We start from the raw sequence: 15007 nt of genomic DNA on the forward strand, positions 1-15007 counted from the left end.
ATTTTTTCCTTTCCAAAAATTTGATAGGATTCATTATCCCCCAAATAAACAAGCCCAAAATCCCCTTGGACATAATCAATGAAATAACCTCTATGAGGTGTAGCATGAAATGAAGCACCAGAATCTAAAACCCATTAATCATCAACACTTTCTAAAGACAGAAGAAAAGCGTCCTCTTTGGATATGTTACTTACCACATTTGCCTCCTTGTCTCCATCTAATTTATCTCCTTCATTTTTCTTTCAATTCTAGCAATCTTTCTTTTTGTGCCCTAGTTTCCCAGAGTACCAGCAGTTGCTTGGTCCTCTTGATTGAGACCTCTTCCCTTTTGACTTTCCTCTTGATTTCCCACAATTTCTAGAGTTACTTCCTCTCTTAGTCATTCTACCCCTACTTTGTGCATTCAAAGCACTTCCTGATGTAGATCCATCTAAGGATTTCCTACGAGTTTTCTCACTCAAAACAACACTGATCACATCATCATATTTTAGGGTACTAGATCCAGGAACATAATTATTCACAGCCATTACCAAGTCATTTCAGCTTTCAAGCAAAGAACACAAAATCAAGAGATCCCTAATTTCTTCATCAAAATTGATACCCACAGAAGATAACTGACTAGTAATTGTATTAAACTCATTTAAATGATCTACAATAGATCCACCTTCTACCATTTTCATATTAAATAAATGCTTCATGAGAAATACCTTGTTTGACCCAGAGGGCTTTTCATATAGTGTTTCTAGGGTTTTCATCAACTCTTCTGTCATCTTTTCTTTTGTAATATTAAATGTCACCGATGGTGCCAAGCATAACCAAATGCTTCCAAGTGCCTTTCTATCCAAAAGATCCCATTCAGCATCTGATATAGATCCCTGATTCTTGGGTTTGCCTTCCAATAGTTTCCATAAATCCTTCTGATACATATAGTCTTCCATTTGCATCTTCCATAACTGGAAGTTCTACCCATTAAACCTATCAACCCTCACTTTACTACCATCTATCATTGCTCCCACTCAACTGTGAGACTCCCACTCAACTATGAAACTTTTTTGCAAAGGATAACAGAAAAAATAACTAGGCTCTGATACCACTTGTTAGAATAAACCATAGACAAAAATAAAAACTACATGCAAATATAACCAATAACAGAAAAAATAATAGATCACACAGAAATGAACACAAGTTACCAAGATTTAACATGGTTCACCAAATCCCTAGGCTACGTCCACCAAATAGCAAGTCTGATCTTATTACAATCCAGTGATTACAACAAGATTACAGTCTGTAATACCTTACAGTTCAATACCACCACAAGAAGAAATTTTGCATCACAGCATCATGAAAATACCTAATCCTAAACCCTTTTATACAAGTATTTTATGTCATTTTAGGGTTACAATATGTTGGCCCTATGTCGGCTACAACATTGGCCATGACTCACTAATTATGAAGTATGTATAGTACTTTCCTGATTAGTCACCATAATCTAATAGTTAGAATCACACTTTTTCCACCTAATACAGTGTAATGATACATTAAAATTGATTAAACAAAATAAGCGAACTACAAAAATTCATAAACTATAGAAAACAATATTTATAAACTATAAGGCATTATAATATTTGAAAAAAAGGCTATTAACAATTCACTCACTCCTATTTTGGGCTGTAATAAAATCAACCCATTCGCTAAACTCTATCTGCAAGCTACTATGGCACATGAAATTCTCCACGTAGATCCTCAAGATAGTAACAATGCCTCCCCTTTGGCTACTTCTTACTAGAAATTCTTCTAGTATGTCCTTCATCACAAGCCAACATGCATAAAAAATGAAATGAATACAAAATTCTCCAAATATAAGGGTTTGGTCTTAGGTTTTCAATGGATAAAATCCCAAACACCCTATTTTAGAAAATACAAGAAAGCAATTTAGAGTTTCAAGAATAAAGAGAGAAAGAAATGAATATGAATTGAATGGATAGACTTTTATGTTACCTTTGGTTGTAGTATCATTGAAAACAAGCTAAATTTCTATGTTTTTATTGATTTTGTTAAGTTTGGCTCACTGTTATTGTTTTTCAAAGGCATTGTGATAGTAGTGACATCTAGTGTTCTAAGTCATGGCAAGAATTGGACATCAATTGTGAAGGAGACATTTACTCTAGTTTGAGTAATATCATTTATTTAAGTCATTTGTCAATGATTATAAATTGTTAAAGGAAAAGCAATCCTTACATAATACTACAATAATATAAAATGATAATCAGCTATGAAGGTTAAAATTATAAGTAATTAGACAACATTACCCTAAAAAAGAGGAAAACAACTTCATATCAAAAATTTTAATTTTTTATAAAATTTCTTGTGAACTCTGCCCATTTTTCCTGGTCTGCATTATTTTTTTGGAGGATCTTGAGGTAAATCACTTAGCACAAGTAGAGTGAGTTTTATTGTTTTATTATTTGGATATGCAATTTTATCACCTTGGAAAATTGTATTTGATCCTGCAAGCTGGGAATAATTGATTGTTCATTTTATTGTACCTAATCTAACAACAGTTCTATAGGAATTTGTAATCAACTTAGCTAATAAGAAGATAGATCCATTAAATTGGTTATGGCTAGTTTCTTTCTAAAACTATCTGCTATGATATGTTTTTGTAAAAAAATTTACAAACTTTGCCCATTTTTCTTAGCTTGCATTATTTTTGTGGAGGATCTTGATGTAAGTCACTTAGAATGGTTTGAATTTTTTTAAAAAACTTGGATTCTCGAATATGTATGTAGTTGGATCACTTTTTCTATTGTGCTAAGATGTAATAAGCACCATAAAAAGATCTCTAAATGTACATGTTTAGAAGGAGATATAAAGAGATATATGGTTAGAAGGAAAATAAACAAACATTTACATACCCTTGAAGAAAATTGCAAAGCTAGGGAATGGCAACAAAATCATAGAGCAAGAGCAAAACACGATAAAAAAATTGTAGAGTAAGGGCACGACATGTCAACAAAATTGCAAAACAAGGGTACAACACCAAAATCATAGAGAAAGTGCAACAAAACATAGAGATCACAAGGTCATGACGACCAAATCACAAAGCAATGGCATGACAATGAAATGCAGAGATCACAACAATGAAATTTCAGAGCAAGGGCATGAAAACAAAATGAAAATATATATCATAGAAACAAAATGCACCAAGCACAAGGGCACAACAAGAATCATTTGGTCTCTCCCAAAAGATAAAAATAACAAGAAAACTAGTTATAGGGGTAAGAGCATTACAATCTCCAAATAATTTTCATAACCAAAGTCAATTTGAAATATATTTTTTACAAGAGCACTCTCTGCAACGTCATACATTCCATTTTTTTTCCTATTAGGGTTTTGTCACAACTTTGACAGCTGGCCACGAGTACAACAATGTTTCTGCCATATATTTGTCTCTATTGTGATGGACAGGTTTGACAAATAGTCATCAAATCCATCACATATTTGTCGCATGGCTCCATGGTATAGTTGTCACAATATTTGTTGCCTACATGTTGCACATGTGACATTGTATTGGCCCATTTGGCTTCAATCCATGATAGCTTCATGTGTCACAATTGCGATAGAAGCCCTTATCATCATTCTTTCCAATGGAAAAAGTCTGACGTCCATTTGACGAGATCCATTTCATAAATGTGTCACTTGAGTGACAGGTTTGCTTACAATTGCGATGGCCTACCATTGCAATTTGACCCCAAATGTTGTAGTGTAACATGGTTCACCCAATTCTTAGGCTACATCCACCAAATAACAATGTCAATATTACTATTACCTAGTGATTTCAACTTGATTACAATATGCAACCCCTTCCAACTCAATACAACTGCAAGAAGCTACTAAGTCATCATACATCATAAAATTTATAACCCTAATTTGTTTTATACAACATTTATCTTGCTGAAAAAACTAGCACTATAATATTATGTCCCATGGAAAATTAACTCCCGACACCTTTTACAATAGTAAATTCATTTTGGCTTTGGGGGTGTTGCCCCTCGAACCAACCCTATATTATGAGATGGAGCGCACTTGGCACACAACCCCAGAATCTTGCCTTGGGTGTTTCCCTTTGACCTCATAAGGGGTGCTATCCCTTGACCTTACAAGGGGTGTTGCCTCTTGAACCTTAGCCTCGAGGTGCTTCCCCCAAAGCCCCATACGAAAAATTGGGGGTAAACTATGTTAAATGAAGTAGGTAAAAAAATAACCTCTATGTTTGATTAGACTTCACATAACAAAAAAATCCCATCTAAAGATTTATTGAACTCCAAAAAATAACCTCCCACTTGGAGACTGATCATAACACTAATAAACATGTAGCTGCCACTAGAATCTAAAATCATTATGAACTCTATCCTTTTTATTTTGTTCAATCTAGAAGACTGATCGAAATTGAAGAGTGGTCTATATTTTCCCTTGTCATTGCCTTTGTAAACATATCTATTGAATTTTCATCTTTACATATCTTTTCTATCTTTGACTCTTAATCACCCAACAATTATCTAATCTATAATCAAGGCTCATAACAGGTGCACAAATGTCTATGCACTACATGTTGCCCCCATAAATTCAATTTTCAAAAAGAGCACATTTGTATTTTAATTTTCTTCTCATATATGTCCCTTCTCTTGGCTACATTTGGGATTGTTACCAGAGACAACTAGTTGTTCTTAGCTCTCTAACTCTTATATTGCTCTCTTTGGTGAAGCTCTAATGGATTTTAAGAAATCTTTTGTCATGTTCTTAATGCTAATATAGTTCATCCCTTGCTAACTAGCAATCACACCTTAGGGTGTAATGGGTATGCCAAAGAGATATTTAAGGTCAATTTGGGGGGGGGGGGGGGGAGGATGGGGGATGGGGAAGGGATTGTGTCTTCAATTGTTTATTACTATTCTTATACAAAGGGACCTAAACAAGTCTTTCCAATCAAGTTTGTTTGAATTAGGCTTTGTTTCCCATGATGATCAAACAATAAGGTGATTGTGTTTGTCTTGTCCAATGAGCAATGATAGTGATTGTAAACTCCATTTGGGATCTTGTGTTCATAATTGTATTGCATGGAAGCATGGAGGAGTAAAATTTTTTTTGCATGAAATGTGTTGGGAGTAAGATGTTCTGCATCGACAACTCTCAAGGGAATCTTGTCTATGGGATGAGAAATCCAGACTCTATCCTTTACGATGACTGTTTCTCCTTGGTGATCTATCAAACACACTTGTAACCTATTTTAATATGGCAGCAAATGAAAATGAAAAATAAATTGTGAAGAGAAAGAGTGATCCCCAAATAAGCAACTCGATATTACCAAAACACCACAAAAACTCCACAAAGTTTTAAAGATTTCCCTCCATTGTTTACTTCCAAAACTTACTTGCACTAATTAAGATAGATTTAAAGTACCAACCTATAAATAGACAATTAAATTAATTATCCATGAAACCACAAACTCTACAAATAACTTCTTACAAACAGGACATAAACTCTCAATCAAAATAAGCTACATAGACAATAAGGTCAGGGTCTCATGGGCACCTTCCCTAAAAATTGTGCAATGCTATTGAGAACTTTTAGGAAAATTTATAGAGAAGTGCTCCCATGAATTTATGATTGAATCCTCTTTTTTAAAAAATAGCTCATAAAATAAATGAATCTTGTTGTCTCATAAATGTTTAAAATAAAGAGATTATTTCATTTTGGTGGGAAGTTGAAGAGCTTGTTGACAAATGGCAAAATCCTTCCCTAAATTAGTGGGGCTATTTCCAACCCTGTCCCATTTTCACCCCCTTAACTTGAGAGGGTTAAAAAATCAGGGCTCTTATTTTATAGGAAAACATCACAAATAAACTTTTAGCCCCCTTAAAAAGTTATCATGGGGTCACCCACTCCACAAAAATAGGGTAACATCTATAAGCTAAACTAAAACATAAAGCATACGAAGGGGACACTTGGATTTTTTTTCCATGTCCCGCTTGGTATCCTTTACTTTTTAAGTTAGGCTTTAGCCAATATACAACTACAAAAGGGACACTTAGATTTTTTCTTGTGTCTTGCTTGGTATCCTTCACTTTTTTATTTAGGCTTTAGTCAATACCCAAAAATAGAGCCCAAGCCCCTCCCATGGAACTCATGCCTGAGACTGCCCTTGTTAACATGTGTCAACCATGATAGAGAGCATGATAGAGTAAACAAAGATGAATGATGAAAATTTTATGTGGTTGGACTAATGAAAAGTACTGACCAATAAGTGGCACTAAAATCAAAACAAACCAAGAAAATAAAACAAATTTCATCATGGTACAACACTTGATGACAAGAAGCAACAAAATGATGTGTTAATTGCAATCAAACAGCTTCCAACCAGCATACCCACTAGCACTTGCACCAGGATAGGGTCCAAGTGTATGGACGATAGGTAGACATGGAGGATTGTTGTGCAACTTTAAGATACTACATTTTAAGATTATAGATCTGATTGCACAAATTGTAGGCAAAATTACATCTACACCTTTGTAACTGAGGTGCCTCAACCTATTGTAGTCTTCTTGGCCTCCAACATCCCACAATCCCATGTTCACCATATTACCATCAACAATTCAATTTCTTTTAGTAAATCCACTTGTACCATTAATCATTGACTCTTCATGGAATATCACTATGCATGAGTTGAAATAGAAGATTCTCCAATAACATTTTTACGAGTACCATGACTATTCTGGTTCAAAGCACTTAAGGTGGGTAGTGGAGAAGAAGCCAATTGAAATTGGTCAGCACCTTAATAGAATTTAATATTTTTAATCAAATTTTAGAAAGGACTAAATTTTAATACACATGGGATTTCAATATTTTACTAGAAAAATTCAAATTAATTTCTACATTATTTAACAAGACAATCAAAGAAAAATTTAATAGATTTTTCTTTTACATCTTATATACTTTTCCAAGAAAATCTATCATAATTTTTTCCTATCAAAGCTCAAATTCCATTAAGGATGAAATCCCACTTTGGAGCCTCATTAAATTAATGTTAGTTTTACTCTTATTTTCTCTCTTTCTTTAGCAATATTGTAAACTAATCTAAATTATATGCCACTTCAAATTACTCCCCAAATTCTAACCTTGGCTTCATCTCTCTTCAGGTAGACCTATGCAATCAAATGGGGATTTTGCATTGTATATGTAGCAGATGTAAAGCTCCTCATATGCATCCTTATATACACAATATTGACCGATGAACACATTGTTCCTTTACTCTCCCATCATAAAAAATACAATAACAACTATTATTACATAGGATCAATCTAAACCAATGTCTTTATAACTTTCCACCATACATCTATGTTTTGTAATGAATAATTGTGCATGAATTATGATGTTGTCCATTGTCTTGAACAAGAATCGACCAATATTAATAAAAAGATCATTCCATCTCAAGAGATGACATTTATATGCATGGTTGTAGAATGGTGCTCTCCATTGGGTGAACAAATTTTCTTTATGCTTTATATCTCCTGGCAAAATTTGGAATATTGAGTTTGTTCTTTCTAAAACATAATTCTGCTAGGTGAATTTGTGATCAACTTATGTTCTTTTTTGTTACTGTAACCAAACTCTTCTTTGTCAAATGATATTTAAAACAGAACACCCTAAATTCACTTGTATCCATTTCACTACACACTTTTAATAGCTGACCATATTAGGAATTCAGTGGAAAAGCTTGATAGAATGCTAGGAGAGTTGAGACTGTCCTCTTCAACTAAATTCAAGGGCACATAATGAGTGTCCAAGTCATTTGGCCCCTTGGACCACGAGAATGGCAGGATGTCTATCATCTTGTAGTTGTCATATTTAATGACAGAGCCAGTACTGGTGCATCTTTCTATCAAACATTTTAACTTGATCCCAAATATGATGTTTGATGGAAATCAGATAAATAATTATTAATCTTATGTTTCTTGTTAGGAGGATCAGAGATATTCTTCGTCAACCAAGCCTAAGGGCACGAAATGAGCCTCTGAGTCATTTGGCTCCTTGGCCCACAAGATTGGCAGATCCTTTAGTCCATCCATCTCACGGTTGGCATACTTGACAAGGGAAGACCATTACTACTGCATCTTCTTAACAAATTTATATGGAGATTAATAGAAGAATACTTGCATACCAGTTAATTTTTGTTATATTCTTTAGTGCTATTATTTTATACAAGGATTCTTTTCCAATTCAAACCTGATAGTTTGATTTCCTTAATTAATATTTATTCTTATTTATGCTCTATTCTTGTCCTTGTTGGTCAGTTTCTTATTCTTCAATTCTACTTGATACTATCTACAAATGAACCATCTCTCTTTTTATATCTTTGATTGTGGGGAAATGTTACATCTTTCAATAGTATTGTCTCATTTTCAAGGGATGCATCTCCTTGTGATCAAGCACTGCCTTTGAATATTGTCTATTTAATTTTAATCACAGTTCATGAGGGATCATAGCCTGTAGATGCATTTTAGTAGTAGTTGATAATCATATTTTGTTTAAACTAGTAGCTATAATGTACCATTTAGTTGTAGTTGGCCCTTGCTAGAATTCTACTCAGCCTTTCAAACTAGCATCTGCCTTTTTCCTTTCTTAATAAGGGTTGGCCTCTTCCACTGGATTGTTGTTAAATTTAATTGTAATTTCTAAAAGTCTCAGCTTCTGTCCAATGCGTGAAATAATGAACATATGTCCTTTCAATGATGGTGGGTTTACTAGACCAATAAAGTCTAGCCCCTTGCAAAAAGGTGTACATCAAACATTGGTTGTAATGCCATCAATGGATGTCTTTCTCTATTAGGACTAGTATGACAAATATGGCAAGTATGCACATGTTCAAAAGTATCCTTGAAGATTGTAGGCCAAAAATAAGATGATCTTAAAATCATATGGATCATAGTTTCTTTTGATCCATGTCATATACCATACTTATCATGAAAATACTCCAAAACCTCTTTTACTTCTTCTCGTCCCAAACACTTTAGATAGATTTCTTCATAGTTCCTTTTATATAGTTCCCTATTTTGCAGCATGTAAGATTCACGTTTCATCTTGAGACCTTTGTGCTTGGAAATATTCATCCAATTGGGGTATTGATTTTGTAAAAGATAGTAAACAATATCCTAATACCAAAAATTTGTTATTATACCTTGATCACTATCAACCTGAGATACTATAATCTTCTTTTATTGATCTTTTGTGTTGATTTCATTGTCAAACCTAAATTTGTTCTTTTTTTAATCTCATTATTAGCTATCATTTTTTTCAATCCCTGTCCTCTTACTAACTTCATTAGTTGAATCTCTAAATCAAACTCTTGTATTATTTCCATCCATTTTCCTCATCTTTTGTCCAATTCATTTTGCATCAGTGATGTCTTAACCATAGGATCAGACACAATTACATACACCTTACTCCTTAGTATATAATAGAAGAATTTCTTGTCTACCTTTATCGAAGAAAAAAACCTATTTATTGAGATTAGAATAGTTCAACTTAGTTTTCTTTAGAGGACAACTCATGAAAGCAATGGGTCTTTCATCTTCTTTATCTTTCTTCTACATGAGAATTCCAACACATGAATGTTCTAAAGCAAAAGAGTATATTTTAAATGGCAGCTCATATTTTGGATTGGAAAGTACTAGAGCTATAGAAATAGCCACTTTGATGTCCTTAAATGATTTCTTGATTTTTGAAATCCATTCTATTTTTGCTCCTTTCTTGAGTGAATCATTAAGAAGGCAAGCTATCTCAGCAAAGCCACTTATAAACTTTTGCACAAAATTTATCTTTCCCAAGAAAGATTTGAGTTATTTACAAGTGTGGAGGTGACAATTTTAGAATGGCTTCAATTATTTTAGGATTGATAGAGATTCTTGCTTCAAAGATAATATTACCTAGGAGTTTTCCTTTAGTGACCCCAAACGAACACTTCTTGGGATTAAGTGATATGCCATATTTCTGACATCTATTGAACACTTGTCTTAAATCAGCAATATGAGTTATGTGATCCTTTGAAAAGACAGTTAATTCATCCATGTAGATAACTATACATTTGTTTATTAGTCCCTTGAAATCTTTGTCCATGGCTCATTGGAATGTAGCCCCTACATTGATCAACCTAAAGGGAATTCTTCAATAAGCAAAAGTCCCCCATTCTAATGTGAAAGCAGTCTTTAGCCTATCTTCTTCATCAACTATCACCTGATTATATCCAAAATATTCATCTAAGAAAGACATTATTTTTTATCCACTGAAAATTTTTGATACTTCATCAAGTGAAGGCAAAGGGTGGTTATCCTTTTGAGATGCTAGGTTCAAATTGCAAAAATCCACACAAAGACGGATCTCTCCTGTCTTTTTCCTCACAGAAACCAATTTAGCCACTTATATAGAATGGAAAATGGGGAAGATAACCTTAGCATCAAGAAACTTCTTAACTTCATTATAAATAGTTTAATAATGGGATTAATAGGTCTTTGCCTTTTTCAGAAAGGTTTGGTATCTAGTTTTAACAAAATGTCATGTGTGATGATATTAGGGTTGTATGTTTAAGGTTTGGTATCTAGTTTTAACAAAATGTCATGTGTGATGATATTAGGGTTGTATGTTTTGAGTTCTTCATAACTCCAAGTAATGATATCTTTTTACTCCCTAAGTAATTGGAGAAAATCTTCCCTTTCCTGAGCATTGCATGCCTTTCCAACCCTTACCATTCTAGGATCTTCATCAGTACCTAGATTATATGAACCACATTCTTCAATCCCCTTTTCTTTGACCATTCTCCTACTAAGTGTTGATTCATCGTGATCAAAGATGCGCTCCAAATAAACCATTCTCTTAAAAATAGTGTTGGTTTTCAAATTGAGAATCCCATCTTCATCTTCAATGTCTTCCTCCTCAAGTTTGTCATCAATCTCTTTTCCCTTAAAATGGTTGTTGAACATGATAAACTCAAGTATGTGTTGATCATCCTAGAAAATGTGAAAGTTCTTAATGTTAACCATGATAGATGGGGTAGCAACCAATTCTACTAAGAATATTTTTTATTTTGTTCTCTTGACTACTTGTAGTGCACTAGCTGAAATTGCTAGGGCATCTGCTACCATGTTTCTCCTTCTTGGGATGGACCTTATGTTCAAAGCTTTGAATTCATCCATCAAATCCCATACTCTCTTTTGATAAGCAAGTAATATCCTATCATTGCAAGAATAAATTGATTTCATTTATCTTCTCACCAACTAGGAGTCTCCTTTGATTATGAGAGCTTTGACTCCCTTCTCTAATGCGAAGAGAAGTCCATGAATAAAGGCTTCGTATTCTATAACATTGTTAGTACATCTAAATTGTAATCGATACATTGCATAAAAAGACCTCCCTTTTGGGTTGATTAATTCAATACCTACACTGACTCCTGATTTACATGTAGAGTCGCTGAATCAAAGTGTCCATATTGGATCTTCTTTGGGATTCCTAGACTATGCTTGTCCATCTATAGCTTTTCTTTTATTTGAACCTTAAAGGATTGTTCCTTTGGGATCCATTATAATCTCTCCCATGGTGGGCTTGATATTTTTTCATTGTTTATCTTTGATATGGGGGGTGTATGTTTCTCTTTTTGATCTTGTATTTCCCCAATCAATTATGTAATGTTGTCAACTTTAGGCTTAGGATGAATGATTACCGAAGTCCAAGTTTGGCCTTTTATGAAACATCTCCTTCTTTGGATCTTAATCATTCCTGGTGGAGGAGAAGAAACACCTGCATCATTTGAAGAGTTATCACTATATGATGCATTAAGATCTTCTACCTCTTCTCCATCCTTCCACATGGCTTTAGATACTTATGTGGAATTTGGATTTTTTGTAGGTACCTCTTTTGGAATGTGGCCGCTCTTTATTTCCATTATTTGAGTTAATACTTGAGCAACCACTTCCTAGTAACGTGAACATTCAAACTCTGAATGACTAACTTTCTACAATCTACAAAATTTGGGAAGGAGCAACACACTTGAGTCTACATCTTTACCTAAACATTATAAGTTGGCCACCATGTTATCTATGAACTATGTTACAATCCCTTCTTTTGGGATCAGAATCATGGATCTTCCATTTTGATCATCTGATGTTTTAGTTGAAGCTGTATCAAAATTCATCACTTTGTAAGAGCCTAAATTAGATTGTAGAAATGCCATCTCATTTGGTGCATTGCATTTTGTAATCATCATTTTCAATTTTGGCTCTACATCAATCTTGATCTAATTATTCAATCATTTCCTAGGTAATCACATTTGAGTAAAATTTGATGAAAACCATCCTCTTAAGCATTTTGTCCACTCTCTACTTAGTAGCAATCTATATGTTTCAAGGATTTCAATCACATGTATATCTATGATGTCTTGAATTTGGGGGTCAACTATCAATTGTATCCAAACTTCTTTCAACACACTGATAACCGTTACTTCCATTTTTTTGAGTTGTACATCACTATTTGATTAGATGGTTAAGGAGTGATTCCCAACCTTTGTGCTATCCAAAGGGGCATAACATTATAGGAAGCTCGTGAATCAATTAGGCAATTGGAAAGATTCTTCCCATATATTCTGACGCTAAGAAAAAAGGGAGGCACCTCAACCTTGTCTTTAGAAAAACTTGGCATGGCCTCCAAAATGGACTTTAGCTTTGTAATTTTCATGTAGACCTTTGTGCTTGAAGGTTGCTATTATGTCTTTCATATTGTAAATGACAAAAGTTGTTTTAACCTTGTTCTATCTCTTCACTGAGTGTCATTCCAGATTCTTGAAATTGATGGATGATTGGATGTCTTCTACCATTTCTCATACTTTTATATTGTCATGGCTCTATAGAAACTGATACGGGCTTTTCTTTTACATCATAAATGGCGTCACCCATGTATTCTTACATGCCATGTTTGGTTGGTAAGGTTCTTTTTTTATGCCATTTTATATCTCTCTCTGGTACACAAGCAGGGATTCTCCCTTTGAGATGCCATCATATATGCAAATATGTCCTCCTCTTGATGGTTTGGGTAATGGGCGTTCGTTTTTCTGAATAATAATTTTTGTTTGAGTGGTTCCTCTGCAAGCATGGAGCCCTCTTTTCCCTGCATCTGTGGGGAAGTTCCTTTCTATGGTTGGGCTTTTTCAGAATCTAACAAATCTATTATTTTTTCATTGATTCAATTTTTCATAGTCAGTGTTTTTGTAATGGTTGCCAATGTTCACTATGACCTACCGTTATTCATAATGGTTACATCTGTTGTATATGGAAAGTATTTTTGTTGTTTATAAAGTGTCCATGATTATTAATTGTTGCTGGATAATTTATTTGTAATTTTCTTAATTTCTAAACAAATTTAGAAAAGTTACACTAAATTGTTTTGAGATGTTCTGTTTGCAGTTCTCTTTCTGATAATACATAATTGCTTCCGTATCACAGTTGTGAAAAAAAAGTCCAAGTCACACAGACTATTTGAGTAACTTAATCACTTATAACAACACTCTTCATTGAAGCAAAATCTTGCATACAAATTGGAAACTACCTATATCCACTGCACATTGTGCTGTACTCTTGGACCCTGCCGGGGTACAAGCACTAGTGTATTGGTGTTCTTTTTCAAACATTTTGTTTATGTTGAGATCATTTTTAAAATTTTCAACCTAATGACTATTTTCAATCATCATTTAAACCAAACCTATATTGTCCGCGACTGCTCTACTTTAGGATTTCTTATTGAAACTTGAATAAGCTATTCTTTTAACAACAGCGGGTTACTATTAGGAATTGCAGGTGAATTGATTATGCTCTCAGAAACCTAACTGACATTTAAATTTCACCATGCTCCGGCATTTAACCACATCATGGGTTACTGAATAACTCATTCTCTACTCTAATCATTACAAAAGAAAATGATTGCCTGCTCAAGTTTATAATTTTATTCAATTTTCTTGTCGTTACTGCAAGTTTGGTTACATTGGAGTGAAAGTGGGGGTTTTTTTAGTCCATTGTGTATTATCTTTTATTCAAGTCTTGAGATTTGAGAAGTTGGGATAATCATGCTTGACTGGTGATTCTCTTCGTGTAGCAACTATATTTCTGATGAAATCCATCTCCACCATCAGTATGTGCTTTTGGTGTGATGTAAAATCTACACATTCTAGTTTAATAGGGGACATTAATAATTGCCTTTCTTGTTTCAATCCCATGCTTCATTTCTAAGGCAACAGAAAAATAGTAAAGTTTCTTTAGTACTGTACCAACCTGGGGCGTATTTATTTTTTCATTTAAGAGGTACTTCTATTTATCTATTTTTCTAGAAAGGGAAACACTAGCCTGGATGCATTATATTGTGCTGAAGAATGACAATCTAAAATATATATTTTATTGATCATGTGGACCGCTTCATTTCAAAGATGAGGAAATCAGGTCATGCACAATTGTGTCTCAAGATATGATGAATCAACACGACGTGCTTGTTTTATTCTAACACTAGCAAATGCACTTACATTCATCCGTGAAGCTTGTTCTTATAATTTAGAACTAAGAAGGCAATGGATATAGCCGATTCCTGTGTACATTTTCTTTACCTTTCAAAATGTTGTTCATTTACCGTAGAAATACAAAATCATCTGTGTCGTGCATTTTCGTAACCAATCAATGTATAGTGCAAATATTGAATGGAATGGAATCTCTCTGAGATTCCAACATGGATATTATAATCTTGTGTAATGAGTTGTCCTATTGTCAGCGAACCCACATTCCTTTCTTTAGTCAGCTCCCAGTACACAATCTAGCCATGGATAAAAATTGGAAACAAAATTTCACAAAATTTCTCAAATTTTTATGAATCTAGTCAACAAGAAATTTAAAACAAGTTGTTGGTACTACTTCTGGCTTTCCTT

Source organism: Cupressus sempervirens, chromosome 11, assembly GCF_028749045.1.
Source record: "Cupressus sempervirens isolate cs-2001-9-10 chromosome 11, ASM2874904v1, whole genome shotgun sequence".
NCBI classification, from domain to species: Eukaryota; Viridiplantae; Streptophyta; class Pinopsida; order Cupressales; family Cupressaceae; genus Cupressus; species Cupressus sempervirens.